This window comes from Elephas maximus, chromosome 5, assembly GCF_024166365.1.
Source record: "Elephas maximus indicus isolate mEleMax1 chromosome 5, mEleMax1 primary haplotype, whole genome shotgun sequence".
NCBI classification, from domain to species: Eukaryota; Metazoa; Chordata; class Mammalia; order Proboscidea; family Elephantidae; genus Elephas; species Elephas maximus.
Genome location: NC_064823.1, coordinates 70,837,395 through 70,854,148, shown reverse-complemented (window position 1 = coordinate 70,854,148; position 16,754 = coordinate 70,837,395). Strand labels below are relative to the sequence as shown.

At 34.5% G+C, this 16,754-nt stretch overlaps 1 protein-coding gene across 7 annotated transcripts in view; it reads right to left on the bottom strand.

Annotated features, from left to right (window-relative positions):
* Nucleotides 1-16,754, bottom strand: part of WDFY3 (WD repeat and FYVE domain containing 3) — a 351,994-nt gene that overhangs the window by 228,721 nt on the left and 106,519 nt on the right. For 6 of the 7 annotated variants that reach the window (XM_049885820.1, XM_049885824.1, XM_049885822.1 and 3 more), the window contains exon 3: nucleotides 14,296-14,362. The exons of the other annotated variant lie outside the window; for it this stretch is intronic. The gene's annotated coding sequence lies outside the window, so the exon portion shown is untranslated. The remainder of the gene's footprint in view (nucleotides 1-14,295; nucleotides 14,363-16,754) is intronic. 7 annotated transcript variants of the gene reach the window in all.

The window sequence follows — 16,754 nt, the reverse complement described above, 5'->3', positions numbered from 1 at the left end:
TATCCTACAAGTGAAATGTAAGTATATATTTACATTTTCCTGGTAGGGGTTTACATTCTCACTAGAGAAGTTGAGGGATAGGGGTTGAAGAGTGGAGGGATGGAAGGGGAAGAGAAAAGAATATGCAACTCTAAGCCTTCACCATACCAAAACGTAAGAATGATTACCACAAATAGCCATGTCCTAATTACATCATTTCACAGTTGATCACATGTAGCCTATTTTAAAAAATGCCTTTGGGAAAGAGTAAGAGGGGAAATGCTATTCTTATCTTTAGCTATTTGTACAGTTTATAAATTCATCTGAATATTGACAAAAATATTTTCTAAATATTCCCTTTTTAATTTCTGGAGAAATGTTGCCAAAGTGAATAATTTCACCAAACACATGTAAATTTACCATAGTTTTCTTATAATAATCTCAACCCCCTCTTAGAAGGAATGCCATGTAATAAATATATAAAAGACAACCTTGAATAAACTGGTATAGACCTCCTGGCAGTGGAGAAATGACTTTTTTTTTCTAACTTCAAATAATAATGCCTGAAGAGCCCTGATGGCGCAGTGGTTAAGTACCTGGCTGCTAACCAAAAGGTTGGTGGAACCCACCTGCCACGCGGGACAAAGATGTGGCAGCCTGTTTCCATAAAGATGACAGCCTTGGAAACCCTGTAGGGCAGTTCAGTAGGGTCACTATGAGTCGGAATCAACTGGATGGCAATGGGTTTGGTGTTGTTTTTTTTTTTTTAAATTCTCATTGTTTTGGAGAGCAACCTAAAAAAAGCACTGCCTTTGCCAAAAGCTTCCCATTTATTTCAGAAACCAAAAATCAAGCATATCTGTTAGCCTCATTCTGCTTGTCTCCTTGCCAGTAACTCCTTTATAATCAATTAAAACCTTAACGAGTGGTGGGAAATAGAAGGGCAAAGGCTATACAACTAAAATCTCCAAGTTCAAATAAATGCTAGTTGGTTCAGCATTTGGAGGTTAAAATTATATACCTAATCCATTTACTGTATTACAAATTTTTAGGTTTTTTAATCCAACAGCTTAAACAAAAAATATAAGGAATAAAAAATAAATTTCCATAAATGAATGTTATATAGTTAAGTTTCATTTTTTTACCTACCTTTCCTCTAAAAAGTACATACACATTCCATTTAATGACGAAAATATACATGTGTGATCATGGTGTCTGCAGATTACACTCTGAAATTACTATTTTGATTGATCAAAATTTTCTAGGTAGTGAACAAAAGCATGCAAAGACTTGGGATTCAAGAAACTGTAGATTTCTTTTAGTGTTTTACTGTGGTCAAAACTGTGTCATTCGAAGACATTTTAATTGATTTTGGTTTATGCATATATACATTTATGTTCTTCAGGGCACGTATTAATTCACTCAAAAACAGTGAGAGATACTACTGGCTTTTATTATTTGATATTTGGACTGGTTTGTTTGGGTGTGAAAGCAACATATTCCTAAATGAAATTTGTTATTATTTATCCAGGTTAAAAAAAATTCACTTGTCTTTAACTTTTGAATGATTTATAAAATTTCATGATGTAATATACTTTTTAGGCTCTTCAAATAACATAACAATAACTCACTTAATTTCAAATCTGTATTTCTCCCAAAAAGCAAAATTTAACATTTAGACAAAATGGAAAAAAAAAAAATAATAAAGCAATTATATTTAATAATATTCAAGGAAACTGACTTAGAGTTCCAATATAATTTAAGGACATATACAATTATATTTAAAGAAACTGGTCAACTTCTAACACGTATGTTTGAAGGATCATAATGGTAACCAGCTTAAGTGTTAAACATAACACGAACGCCCTTAAAGAGGTTAACAATGATCATGAAATTTGGAAGTTAAATTATAGTATGTAATATAAATTTTAGATTTTGAAAATAATCCTTCACCAAACATGGTAATAAAACAAGTAGGAGGCTGAAAAGAACAAACAGACCAAGGTACTGATGAAAGAGGTCCATCCACATATACATGGGAAGCCTAAATAAAGTATGATAAAATCACAGTAAAGGGGATGACTGTTTCATAGTTGGTAGTGGGAAAACTGACTCACTCTTTAGTAGAAAATAAAATTGAACTTCTACCTAAAACCACATACAAAGGTGAGCTCAAGATGGATTAAAGATACATAAGGATTACTTTTATTATGAATCAGATAAGAACTTTTTAAAACACAGATTCAAAATCACGTACTATATGGCAAAATTAAATAAAATGATGAATGTGATTACGTTCAGAATTAAATTATTTCTAATCAGCAAAGGACATTGTGAAAAAAATTTTAAACAGTGTGATGATACAATGGGAGAAGATATTTGAAATGTCAAAAACTGACAAGAAATTAATATCTCCCACTTACAAGGAATTCCCAAATCAGGAAGAAAGACAGCAATGAAAACAACAGGAAAAAGATCTAAACAGGCCATCGAACATATCAAGAAATGTTTAAATTTAACTAGTAATCAGAGAAATGCAAATTAAAACAAGAAAATACCATTTTATACCCATTAGATTAGCCACAATCATGGAAAAAAAATAAGATGGACAATGCGACCTGGTGTTGATCACGTGAATAGGGACCTCATACATGTCTACTGGGAGAAGAGGATGGTAGAGGATCTAAACAGCAACCTTGAAGTACCCAGAATCTTGTATTCTGCTTCTCAGTACACATCCCAAAGAAATTCTCTCATGGATCCATAAGGGGACTTGTACGTGGACGTTTGCTGTATCGTTACTTACGGTGATAGGGACTTAAAAGCTATTTATGTTTCGATCACTCAGAAAATGAGTAGGTAAAACAGAGCTGAATGCACAATCTCACACATAATCATTTAAAAGTATGTATTTCACAAAAATGTATCTTAAAAACTTAGTGATGAGTGAAAAGAACTAGAATGAAATATATATTACAATACTATTTTTGGAAATTAAAAATTCACACTCACAAAACATTTTGCAAGTACACATACTAAACAGAAACACTAAAAAAACGGTTGAGCCTATCCTTCACTAAATTTATAGCTCTTTAAAGGAAACAATTATGTTGCAATATTTTCCTGGATTTAGTTGAGCTAACTTCAACAAATCAATGTTTGATAGGAGTAAGATTACATATTTACATCAGACAACTAAAATTAAATATTTATGTATCAATCATTTCAATTCTTAAATTGATCTCAGTTGAACCAGATACATGTAGGTACTTTTTCCCTGAAGTAATTCTTAGCTAGTCCTCAACTTAACCTTTTTATTCCTTTTAATCCTCTGAAATCTTCTCTTAAAGGACATTTTATTTGCTTAGGAAGTAACAAGAAAAAAAAATATCAAGAATATTTAGCTGAACGCTTTTAAAAAATGTTTGTGACTGTTACAATAGTACAAACAAAATGAAGTCCGGATAGACTTCTCCATCCCCTTAGGGAGGAGGGAATAACTCTCTCAGTAAGTGATGATAACTCGGCATATATAATAAACCTTGAGGGAGATAGGACCTGGCCCAGAGAGGAAAGAGACAGACCAGGCACCTTCCCTCAAATTCAGAAAGAGTTCTGGCATCAAAGAGAAAGGGGGGGAATAATACTGGGTTTTTGATTAACATAAAAAATTATGCAGCTTCTAATGCCAAAATAAAACTAAGCTTCTTCTGATCTGCAAACAAGCCTGTCCATGGACTCCAATAAAAAAATCACATTGGGAATACTGAGGATGGTTCTGTAGTGTTCGATATCCTTGATTTGGTCTTAACAGAGCAACTTCTTGAGTCATTACAAATTTGGCATAATCGCCCATTCTTTCTATGGCTATATAATAAAAATTGGTCTATTTTTAAAAAATGGTTCAGAATACTCATTCATGCACTATAATATTCTGAATCAAGAATAACTTATAAAATGTCAGCCATTGTGCTAGTGACACCCTTAGGTTACAGTGAATAATATCAACAACTAGCACATGTAGCATTTACCACTTGCCAGGAAATATTCTAAGCATTTTATATACGACAATTTATTTAAGATAGACACGGTATCTGTCCTCATGGAACTGAGAATGTATGGTGGCAAAGATAATGGACAATGACACACGTGACGTACGTTATACCAGGGAAGCACAAGACACAGGGAAAAGTACAGCAGGGAAACCTAATCTAGCCACAGGGTGGCAGGGATGTAGGGAAAAAGAATGTGTCAGGGAAGATAAGTACATTTTTAAAAGATTTTCAACAAGAGATGAAAGCAAATGGACTCTACTGGCCTATCTAACCTCTGGCCATTCAAGCCAATAAGGTTTTTGCAGTCTTTTTCTTTGTATGTGTTAATTATTCACACGCAACCTTTTCTACTCATTGGTTTGTAATCGGTTTTTCCAAGTAGAAAACACCAGCCATTCTGCCCTTGAATCATTTTAAGAGTCTAAAGGGACAGCATCAGCAATTAGCAGCCAGGGCTGGAGTTAATCCCTGAGAAACTCGTTTCCTGCCTCTGCGTCAGTTTTTGTCTAGGAAATACAGACAATATCCACAGCCAAGTACAATGCTAGGTATTTTCACAGATGTTTATTCATGTATTTCCTTCCACAAAACAGTATAATGCCCACATAGAGAGCAAGAAACTGAAGCTCAGAGAGGTTAAATCTTGCCAAAAAAGGTCCAATAACTAGCAATAGCTGAAATTTGAATTCAAGACTTCTAACCCCAAGTCCTCTTCCTATTAAATGGAAGCTGCCTCCTTGTCTTTATGAAAAAATTTAAGAAAGTAATGGCATTTTTTTTTTTTTTCATTTTTTAGCTACCAGAATTTTCTATAACTTAGACTATACTAAATATTCTAGCTAGCAAGTATGGTACTATTTTTTCTTCCTAAAACATTTGGAAAAAATTTTCCCAAGTATTTTTGTCCCCAACAAGTTAAAAAAAAAAAACATGTTTACTTTGTGTATCTTCCATCAAGGGTGTAACCAGACTGGTAACAAGAAATATGATTCATGACTAGTATCTTGGCAGAAAATTCTTGGTATCTCTAGATACAACTGACACATAAGGGAAATGTTACAGACACCTAACTACATTTTCTTTTCCTTTGAGAGCTCCCTGTTCTCTTTAGCTCAAGTCTTCCCTAATCCTAACATCATGCCCTCAAACACAGAACCCCAAATATGGAATTATATTCAAAATATTAAGGAAATAATTTCATCACAGAATTCTTCAAAGGAGAGCATAAATGAATGGCTATTACTAGTAAACACAACCAATGTATTACATAATCTAACACGCTCTGAACAATTTTTTTCTTTAATGACAAAATAACTTTTTTTGAAAAAAATTTTCTCCAAAAAAATCATTTCTATTTATCTCACTCTTCTGTGAATAAAATATTTTTATAATTATTTAGTAAAACGATACATCTTTGCATTAAAAAAGAAACTCATGTTTCATAAAGTATTTCCCCACATATTTACTATGAATGTAAATGTGAAATATTTCTACCTCATCTAGCACTGTTAAACTTATGCTTAAACCCAAAAACCCACTCATAGTGACCCTATAGGACAGAGTAGGACTGCCCCCATAAAAAAAAAGGGAGTTGCTAAATGATCTGATTTTCCAGCTCCAACAGGCTCAGAAGAGTTGATGGCTAAATTTTCAGGAATTTCGGAGGGCCAGTTTTTCAGCCATTAATAGCTTAAAACAAGCCACAATAGGAGTATTTACACCTTAGCAATCAGCAAACACTAAAAATGAAGACTCCACACCCACCCCAGATAGCTTTTACTGTGATTAGGGCACAGCTGTACTTTAAAAACTTACTTTTTAATTATAATACTTCATTATTTCTCTTTCTCCCGTTTTACTTATGTCCAAAGGTTTGGCTTTGAAAATACTTAGGCTTAACTTCAAAGGGTTATGATAGTCTGACTTAGAACCTAAAGTAAAATTTCTTTCACCAAAATATTCTCACAGGAAATGTTTCTCTGAATCCTTAGCTGATTGGCCTGATTTATATTCTGCTACTTTAAAGGCGAGGTCTCTGTATCTCTTATGGAGTTTCTAAGTGCGAATTTTCATTCCCTTCGATAAATGTTTTACCTGAAGAATACAAATTTGTTCCTCATAAAATATAAATGTGTATAACATCAGTACTAAAATTTCTACAATCTTTTGTCCAAGAAAGTAATAAATTGTACACAATGTTGTAAAGTCATCGAGAAGTTTTGCATTTAACTGAGAATGGCTAGTATGCAAAAAATACAGAACAAAATTTTTTAGTCACCTTTTCTTAAAGATGAAACAGACAAGTGGTTATAATTTTTGAAAAGGAAATGGAGAACTAAGACAGAATATTTCAATGTTCTAAATATGTGGCATGAAATTTTTGGCTGGACTCATGAAAACGCTGCATTACAGAAACAAGCAGTAGACTAGCAAGAGTACAGGGTGGTAGTGAAAGGGTCAGGTTCTGGAGTCAGGAAGACAAAGGTTTTATTTACACTTTGTTCCTCCACTCACTATCTGTGTGACCTCAGTGAAGTCAACCTGGTAACTCCAAGCCACATTATCCTTAACTATAAAATGGAGATACAGTACTGGCTTTACAGACTGTTATACAAAGGAAAAGTCAAAACAGGTGCAATGTGGCTGTTACACAGTAGGCAATCAGTATCTAGTTATTGCATGATTAGAATTACTTATCACTAAACCAATCAGTGGAAACCCTGGTGGCATAGTGGGTAAGTGCTACAGCTGCTAACCAAAGGGTCGGCAGTTTGAGTCTACCAGGCGCTCCTTGGAAACTCTATGGGGCACTTCTACTCTGTCCTATAGGGTCTCTATGAGTTGGAATCGACTCCATGGCAACAGGTAAAATAACCAGTGATCATGACTGTTGTTTTTGTTTTTTTTTTTCCTGAGTCTTATTTAGAATTAAAAAATAATAATAGTATTTTAACGGACAAAGTTACATGTTTCAAATTCTTATATCCAATGTATGATAAGTATGGTAGGAATTGGAACTTGGCCACCAGTCTACTTGCTTCTGTAATGTGACTTCATTAGCTACAGAGGCTGTAACTAAAACCAGGGCTTCCACAAACTCCTGTGCAGGTGGGTTCCTACTGTAATTTAGGTTCAGTCAATGGAATGCACTTGTCCAAATTTTGGAAGGCAGAAGTGAAACAGACCACACTTTTGCTGACATTTAAGTTTTTAAGCCCCAGTGTTAGCAGGGATCCCAGCGCCCAGTAATTACCCTTGAAGTGGCTGGGAGGTGGAGCACGATACATCCATTTGGCTGGCTGGCCTAATACTTGCAGCATGGTTGCACAGTAAGCAGTAGTACAGGCTGCTTCTTGAACTGGCATAGAGAATGTGTGTTCTAGAGCAGAGGTTGGCAGGTCTTTTCTGCTAAGGGCCAGAAAGTAAATATTTTGTCATGTGATTCCTGTTACAACTACTCAACTCTGTCATTGCAGCCTGAAAAGGTACATGAATAAGCACGGTTGTGTTCCAACATGCATAAACACCAAAATTTAAATTTCAGATAATTTAAGTGTCACAAAACATTATTCTCTCTTTGGTTTTTTTTTAAACTATTTAAAAATGCAAAAACCATTTTAATTCACAGGCCACACATAAACAGATAGTGGGTCAGACTTGGCTGCAGGCCGTGGTTTGCTGAACCCTGCGCCACAGTCTCCTGATGTATAGAGAAGCCAAAAGCTCTCTTGATGATCCAGCTCTGTGATGTAACATTGGGAGATGCTTTTAGAAGTTCAACCATGAGTCCAAAGTCTGTTTTTTCAGTCCTCTACTTACCTCCAATTCTATAAGCCCTTAATGCCCTGTAAAAGGTCTCCTCCTGCTTCAACCATCTACAATAGATTCTGTTCTCTGCAACTAAATCCTGACAGAGTCATAGTGCTGCACATATGTAAACTACTGGTTTCCAACAAAAAAGTTTCTCGTTTTAGCAACTATCTTTTATGGATACACAGTAAAATATTCATTTATAAATTAACTTTAAACGCTTTTAAAAACATGACTTAAAAACTGAGCATTTAAACATAATAGTTTGAGAATAGACTGTTTAGTTAATTGAATTTTACTTCAGTCACTTAAGCCATCTGACCCACAAGACTCTTCAAAACAAAAAGCCATGATAAAAATAAGAAAACCCCTAAATAATAATTTAAAAGTTTTATTACTTATGGATAACACAAATCTAAAATTATACAATGGTAAAAAAAAATCCATCCTTCTTTTAGAGAACAGGAAACTTGCATTAGATTACAGAATGTGAGAACAGAAAATACAAAGATTCGTATCACTGAACGGGCATTTTGCAAATGGAAGTTCTACTTTGCTTTGTTTTTAGGAGAACATAACAACATGTCTGTGTTAGTCTGGAAGCTCTGCTGAAACCTGTCCACCATCAGGGCCCCTTCTGGTATTTGAAGTACCATTGGCACAGCTTCCAGCATAACGGCAACACGCGTGCCACCACAGCCTGACAAACTGACAGAAAGGCCTAGTGATTTACTTAAAAAATCAGCCAGTGAAAATCCTGTGATCACAATGGAATTCTGTCTGGTATAGTGGTGGAGGATGAGCCCCCGAGGTTGGAAAGCCACAACAACAGCCTCGAACATACCAAAGATAGTGAAGATAGTGAAACATTTTGTTCTGTTGTACCTGGGGTCACACCATGAGTCAGATTTGACTCCAAGGCAGCTAACAACAACTACATGTCTGAAGTCTGATGGTTCCAGGGTATTTCAAAAAGTATCAACTACATAATCATAACCTAAAAAAACCAAACCCATTGTGAGTGAGTCAATTCCGACTCATAGCAACCTTACAGGACAGAAAAGAACTGCCCCATAGGGTTTCCACGGAGCAGCTGGTGAATTCGAAGCACAGTACAGAGTAACCCTGGAAAAGTCGTTTGGGAAATGGTGTTTAAGTTTTTATTTTGTTCCCTGCCCCCTAAAAGAAATCAGAATAACTACGTACCTTGAATATTTTTATGTTGGTATCACACACTTTTCAGGCTGAGTTTAAAGAGTTGCAAAGGATATCATAAGTATTGACAGTTTTATATAAAATGTTTCATCATATTTTTTAATGTATCTATGGAATCTAAACTGCAGTATCATAATCACCATACTCCATTATATACTTGAAAAAATTTTTTTAAGTTCTTTAACAGTCATTTTTAACTTGTTTCATTTTCTCCTTGAACTGTAATTTCTATTCTACTTCCCCTACAGAAATTTCCTAATTTATTTTTAAGTTTGAACATCTTACTGACTGTCCTATCATACTTCCGTTATAAAATATGTACATAAGTTGATATTTTCTTTTAATTTCCAATATTGGGAAATTTAAAAGTCTATGTAAGCCAATATGAGGTTTTAACTGTAAAAAAAGAAAATCTTCTGGATAGAGGTAACAACTATTACTGGTCTATTGGAGATCAAAAAATAGAAGTACAGTACAAATTTTCATAAAGAAGTATTAAACAAAAATTACTGGAGATGAATCTCTTTATGAGGTGATTTTTTTTATCAATCAATTAGGCCATTTATTGATGGATGAATATTATTTATTGCCAAATTAAGACAAGGTTCAGCACTGACTTTCTTTCCTTCCTTCCTTCTTTCAAGATATATGTATAAAAAACAAAACAAAACACCTTGTTGACATAAATAAAGTGGATGAGAATGGAAAGATTATTGCTATAACGTTGTTGCTAGGTGCCATCAGGTCAATTCTGACTCACAGCAACCCCATGTGACAGAGGAGAACTGCCCCACAGAATTTTCTAGGCTGTAATCTTGTAAAAAGCAGATAGATGGCCAGGTCTTTTTCCCTAGAAGCTGCTGGGCGGGTTAGGACCGCCAACTATTTGGTTAGCAGCTGACTGCTTAACTGTTGCACCACCAGGGTTCCTGTGCCTCAATTCTCTGAAGTTCTTCAGAAATACATGTGAAAGTTCACATAGTGATTTATCACCATACATTAATTTTAGTGATCTATAAACAATTTGATTAGGTCTTTCTTTAATTTTGTTGAAAACCATATGACAAAACAGGACAAAATACTAGTCATAGAGTAATTCACTTTCACGTTTTCTGGAAAATATTACAAAAAGGCTTTACCAAAGCTTGTAACTGGCTACAAACCATATTTTTCAGTCTTTAACTTAGAGGCACTTTGCTTATAGAGCTAAAATTAATTGAACCTGAGATTAAAAACTACTCTATAAAATTAGAAATTGGCCATTTTTATATTTTCTCATCAGATTGACATATTCATGACCAAATCTAGTTTCCAGTACATTTAACAGGAAAGACAGAGCACAGAGAAACACTTGAAAGATATATTTGGATTGATTAGCAATTTCATTTTATAGTTAAAAATAATTAAGTTGAACCCACCAGCCGTTCTGCGGAAAAAGACATGGCAGTCTATTTCCATAAAAATTACAGCCTCGCAAACCCTATGGAGCACTGTTCTACTCTGTCACTATGAGTTGGAATCGACTTGACAGCAATGAGTTTTGGTTTTATTTTTTTTGTTATTGTTGTTGGTTTTACATATTCAACAGAAAATAAACAGTATATTAACATCTAATAAGAAATAATCCTAACTAAAAGACAGATTTGTTTTTTGAAATTAACTTTTTTATTACGGAAAATGTCAAACTTTTTTTAAAGTATATTTAAACCTCCATGTATTTGTTCATCTCTAAGCCTCATGGTCAATTTTATTTCATGTATAGTCTCAGTTTTATTTTGAATCAATCACAGGTGTTTTACACTCTCCAAAAGGACTCTTTTGAAAAAAAAAATACAATATCATTATCATACTAAGAATAGTAACCATGTTCTCTAATATTAAATATCTTGTTCAAATGTTTCATGAACGTTATTATGTTTTATGGCTATTTATATAAATCAGGATCAAAATGAGGTTCACTGGCTGATGTCTCTCTTTTTTTTTTTTTTGCCTCTTAACACCTCTTAATTTTATCTTCCTTCCTTATGTATCATCCTCATAAATTTACTTGTTGAAGAAACTGAATTGTTAGTCCTGTAGTATCCACCTGCATGAATTTTTCTGAAAGGATCTGCAGGCTGGTTTTCCAAAGTTCAGTGCATTACATCCCAGGTTGTATTTTTGGGATCATTTTTTACCTTTCATCCTTACAAAATATGTATCCCTGTTCTTAAGACAGCAGTTAAATCTACTTTGTAGAAATCAACAACAGAAAGAAGTTATTGAGCCAGTGATCATTTTAGTGTACTTTTTGTAAATCCTATTTTTGTAAATCCTATTTTAGTGTACTTTTTGTAAATCCTATAAATTGTTATAATACATTAAGATGATTTACACACAAGTAAACCCATGGAAACCCTTTGTGTACGCCAAAAGATACGCACTCTTCAGTTAAAGATCCACTACTGAAGGACTGTCTAAAAATTTAGGGTACGTCTCAGTATTTCAATAGGGCATCAGTACATACTAGCATAAAAACATTTACTCCAAGTTCCCAGCAGCATAGATAAGAACTCAGAATGTTAATAAACCTTACAGAATTCCTTGCAACCCCTGGAAAGAAAAGGAAAAAAAAAAAAGGCTTGCAACTTAATTTGCATTTAAACAAAAAGATAAGAAAAACATTCACTGGAAACTAGCTATAGGCATATAAGAGTTATAGATTAAAATCTGTTGCCATCAAGTTGACTCCCACTCATAGCAACCCTATACGACAGAGAAGAACAGCTTCATAGGGTTTCCAAGGAGTGGCTGACAGATTCAAACTGCCCACCTTTAGGTTAGCAGCCAAGCTCGTAACCACCAGGGCACCTCTTGAGTTACAGAATATTCACTCACAAAACATAGAAAAAAAATTTTTACAGCACTTTTGTTTGCAACTTATACTGTAGTTTAACTACTTTTAAACAAAATCCTAATGACCAAATAAAGTTGTCCCTGAACAGAAAGGTAGCTCCAGAACATTTTTAATGAAGTTTTTGCACTTTATATCAAATTTTCCAAAGGTAAATACACTGAAATTACATTTGTACACATAGTTTACATTTTTTAAACATTTAAGCCATGACAATGGGTAACAGATCTATGAACAGTATTCTGCAAATAGACAAGTTCCATAGCTTTATAAAATGCTTAAAGTATTCAGCCTTTGACCCCACTACAAAAGCCAAAACAATGTCATTTCTCCTCTGTATAAGTATAGTCTGTTTGTCTCTCCTATTTTATTTTTTTCCATCTAACACTACCACTTCCACCTATCATCACCTTTATGACTACTACTAATAACAGTGCCAGAACAGTTCAAACCGCTTAACAGATATTCATTCTTCATAACAACTTAATGAGGTAGGTACTGTGATTATCCCCATTTTTGCAGATGAGGAAAATGAGACACTGAGAGGTTAAGTAACTTGCCCTAGGACACACAGTAGCAAGCCAAGGAGCTGAGATTTGAATCTAGATGGTTCAATTCAGAGGGCATGCTATTAACTGCTATGCTATGCTGCAGATTATACCATTTTATACATGTTCTACACTTATTAATCAGTCCCTTAATTATGGACATTTAAGTTATTTTCAATTGTGTGTTCATATAAAGTATGCCACTAAGAATAACTCTGTACAAGCACCTTTTGCATATATGAGTGTCTAAGTTGCCAGAGAAGTATAGCTTAGTCAGAGATTAAAAGCACTGTTAATTTTTTATAATTGCCAGATTGCCCTCCCAAAGATATTGCACTTATTTTCACTGCTATCAGCGTCTCTTTCTTTATACTGTCAAAATCACAAGGAACTAGAAAAGTTTTTCATTTTTCTCTATCTAATAAAAGGAAAATACATATTGCTGTTTTAATTTATTAATACTTTGTTTTAATTAGAAGAAAAGTTGACTATCTTTACATTTTATTTTTTGTATGAAATAACTTTTTCTACTGGATTTGAAAAAGCTGATTTGCAAGAGCTTAGTATGTATTAAGGAATTTAAACCTTTGTTACAAGCAGGACAAATACTTTTTCTTAGCTTATTCTTTGTTTTTGAATTTTTAACTCCCTCCTCCTCTCAATTCCTCAACCAGTTCTATAAAAGTCTTCTCTGTGTAAATGTAGGTCAATTGTATCCATTTGCTCTTTTATAGCTTCTTTGTATACTGTTAGGAAGATCCTGTCCACAACAAACAAACAAAAAATTACCCATTCTTATTCTAGTATTTTAAAGTCTTCCTCCTTTTATGTATAAATCTTCAGACATGATTGTAGCATGTACCCTGAGTGATTCACCAGCTGTTCCGCCACTGACTGAATATCCATCTTTAGCACATGAAACTGAAACGCATCCTCTATTATATAAAAATTCTTCATGTACATTTTGGTCTGTTTTTGAACTCTACTGCTTTCCACTGAAAGTAAGTCTATTATTATTTAACTTAGTGGAGTATGAAGATTTCTTCATATAGTTCAAAAGTTTATTCCATAATTTTTTTTTTTGGCTTGATATTATGAAAGGAAATTTCTCTGATATTTTATAACATATACAAGTAATAATTTTGCTTACTTCTTTCCAAAATTTACACTATGTACGTCTCTATTTTTTTTCTAAAACAGTTCTTACCTAGACCAATATTAAATAACGGCAGCATTAGTGAACATCTCTCAGCAACCACAAATCTCCCAGTTGTTGCAGTGTACAGGAATTCTACAGCACCTACCTTGAAGACCTGTATGATCATGTTTTCAATAATTTATTCAACAAATATTTATTAAGCAATCACTCTGTGCCAGGCAGTGTAATAGGTGCTGGGATTACAAATGGGAACTAGAAGCCTACAAAACATGTGTCCTTTTGGAATTCAGATTCTAGTGAGGGAGAGAAGAAAAATAAACAAATCAACATATAACAGAGCCTGGTAGTAAGATCCCTGGGTGGCACAATTAAGCTCTTGACTACTAACTGAAAGGCTGGCAGTTTGAACCCATCCAGAGGCACCTCAGAAGAAAGGCCTGGCGACCTGGTTCGGAAAGGTCACAGCCATTGAAACCCCATGGAGCACCGTTCTGTTCTGAAACACATGGGTTGCCATGAGTCAGAATCAATTTGAGAGCAACTGGTCTTTTTTCGTTTGTTTGTTTTTGTCTTTTTGGTTTGTTGGTGAGATGGCTATGAAGGAAAATTAAGTAAACTTTGAAAACAGAATCCTACCAGTGTTGCTGTTTAGGCCGCACGGTCAAGGAACACTTCTCTAAGGAGTCAATGCCAGCACAGAAACCTGGAATGAATGAGGAAGCAATCCATGAGAGTTTCTAGGGGGAAAAAATTCCAGCCGAAGGGATAAGCAAGATCAAAGGCTCCAAAGTAAGAACACTGCTCTGCACGCTTGAAGAACTGTAATGAAGCCTGCATGGCTGAAGCAAGGGAGAGAAGGGGAGAGTGCTGAGCTGTCGACTGTCTGCTCAGTGATTCAGTAGTTACTTCTCTCCAGCTGCTTTGTATCAACTTATGCCAAGGTGGCAGCTCTACGCACTAGACCTCCTCTACTCTGCCATTTCTTTCTTGTTTTCTGCAAAAGAAGAATGTCTATGTTTTTTTCTTCAGCCACATCTTGCTGGCCACTTGCAGTGCCCATGCCTGTGTATGCTGACATTTTCAGTACAAACTCATTGGTTGGAGTTTTCAAGGCCATTGCACCTACTATAGGAGAGCTTCATGCTGTTTTTGAGATCTGTAGATGTTCAGAGGCTTCCTAGATTTGTTCTAAAATTCATAATGTTTGGCAGATCTTACAGTCTGAGGTTTGGCATTATGGTTTTCTCCTAGCTTCACTAAAGTTAAAAGATTTCTTCCCTATTCTTTATTCTTTTAGTTGTATTTAAGTTAGCATTTGAAATAAAGTAGAATACAAATGGTTTTACTCTATCATCTTCAAATGAAATCTTCCTTTATCTATTGTAGATAAATTTAGAAACCCATTAAGTAAGATTGGTTGGATTTAAACTTCTTAATCTGTAGATTTTCTATCTCAATCTTTGATCTTCCTATTTATTAACATTTGAGAAATTCTAGACTATCAAAATCTATAAGCTGATAACTATTATTAAAAAGATCAGTAGAGAATTAGCTTTAAATGTATACTAAAAATTGGAATATAAAATTGGGAACTACAGTAAATATCTACCAGGATCCTTACACTCAAGTTAAGAAATGATAAAAAGCAAATAGATGCAAATACCCAACTGAATATATAGTAATGAGAGAATAAGTAAAACATCAAACCAACAGAATACATGTTAAATAAATATACCATTATTATTTTCAAAAACATAAGCTCTGGCTATACTGATAAAGGTTTACTATAGTTTTTGCTTTAAATAATAGTAAAAAAAAGTCTTATATTTACCATATATATAAATGATTTGCATGAAAATATAGTTCTGAATCATCCAAAGGTACTTTCAAAAACATCAGCTGTTTGCAATAGGTAAACATTTTCCTCTATCTCAATTATATAACTAACTTCTTTTATACATGTAAAATTCAGTTTAGTCCTTGCTAAGTTATCAAAAACATTGAACTGGTGAGGTCAATTCATTATAAAGCAAGAGTACAAAAAACTTCTGTGTTCATTTTTATTTTCTTGTTCATTAAGTAACATTTTCTGCATCCAGGTATTCTACTAGATACTAGTGATAGATAACTAGAACACATTCTACCTTCTAGAAGCTCATGGTCAAGAAATAGAAGCAACGTGCTAAGTATTATAATAAAAAATAATAAATAAACAAGATGCTATGGGAACACAGAGGACGAAGCATTTAACTCCCAATACAGAAAGTGAGGAGCCCTGGTAGCACAGTGGATGCTAACCAAAAGGTCAGCAGTTTGAATATACCAGCCACCTTGTGGAAACCCTATGGGTCAGTTCTACTCTGTTCTATAGGGTCAGTATGAGCTGTAATCAAATCGACGACAACGGGTTTGGTTTTTTTTTGTTTTTTAGAGAAGGTAACATTTAAACTAAGTCTTAGAAACTGAATAGAGGTACAGTAGGCTGAAAATGGGCAAGACCTTACTTCCAGCAAACAGAGCATGTGTATACAGAAAGAAAGTACAAGACATGGTGGAAGTCACTGAACAAGACTGCAGGTAATTCAGCATGGTTGGAGCAGAGTGTCCACATGGGGAAAGCTGGAGATGAGGCCTGGATAGAAAAGATGTACACAAGCAGATCATAAAAGGCCTCATATGCTAAGTCTTTTAAGCAGGAGAGTAGCACGTGCTGATAAAATGTTTCTAAACATAGTGTGAGGTGTAGAAAGGATGTATTTTAATGCTCCTTCAGTGATAAAGGAAACCCTGGTGGCGCAGTAAAGTGCTATGGCTGCTAACCAAAAGGTCAGCAGTTCAAACCCACCAGGCGCTCCCTGGAACCTCTATGGGGCAATTCTACTCTGTCCTATAGGGTCACTATGAGTCAGAATCAACTTGATGGCAACGGGTTTGGTTTTTTTTTTTTTTTTTTTTTGGTTCAGTGATAAAGGCAGTGCCAATGAGGGCAGGGGCAGGAGTAGTGGTATGAAAAAATAAAAGAAATGCTACCAACTGATGATTAACAATCTGGAAACTGGTTACCTTTGAGGATGAAGGAAAGGGAAGAGCTGAAG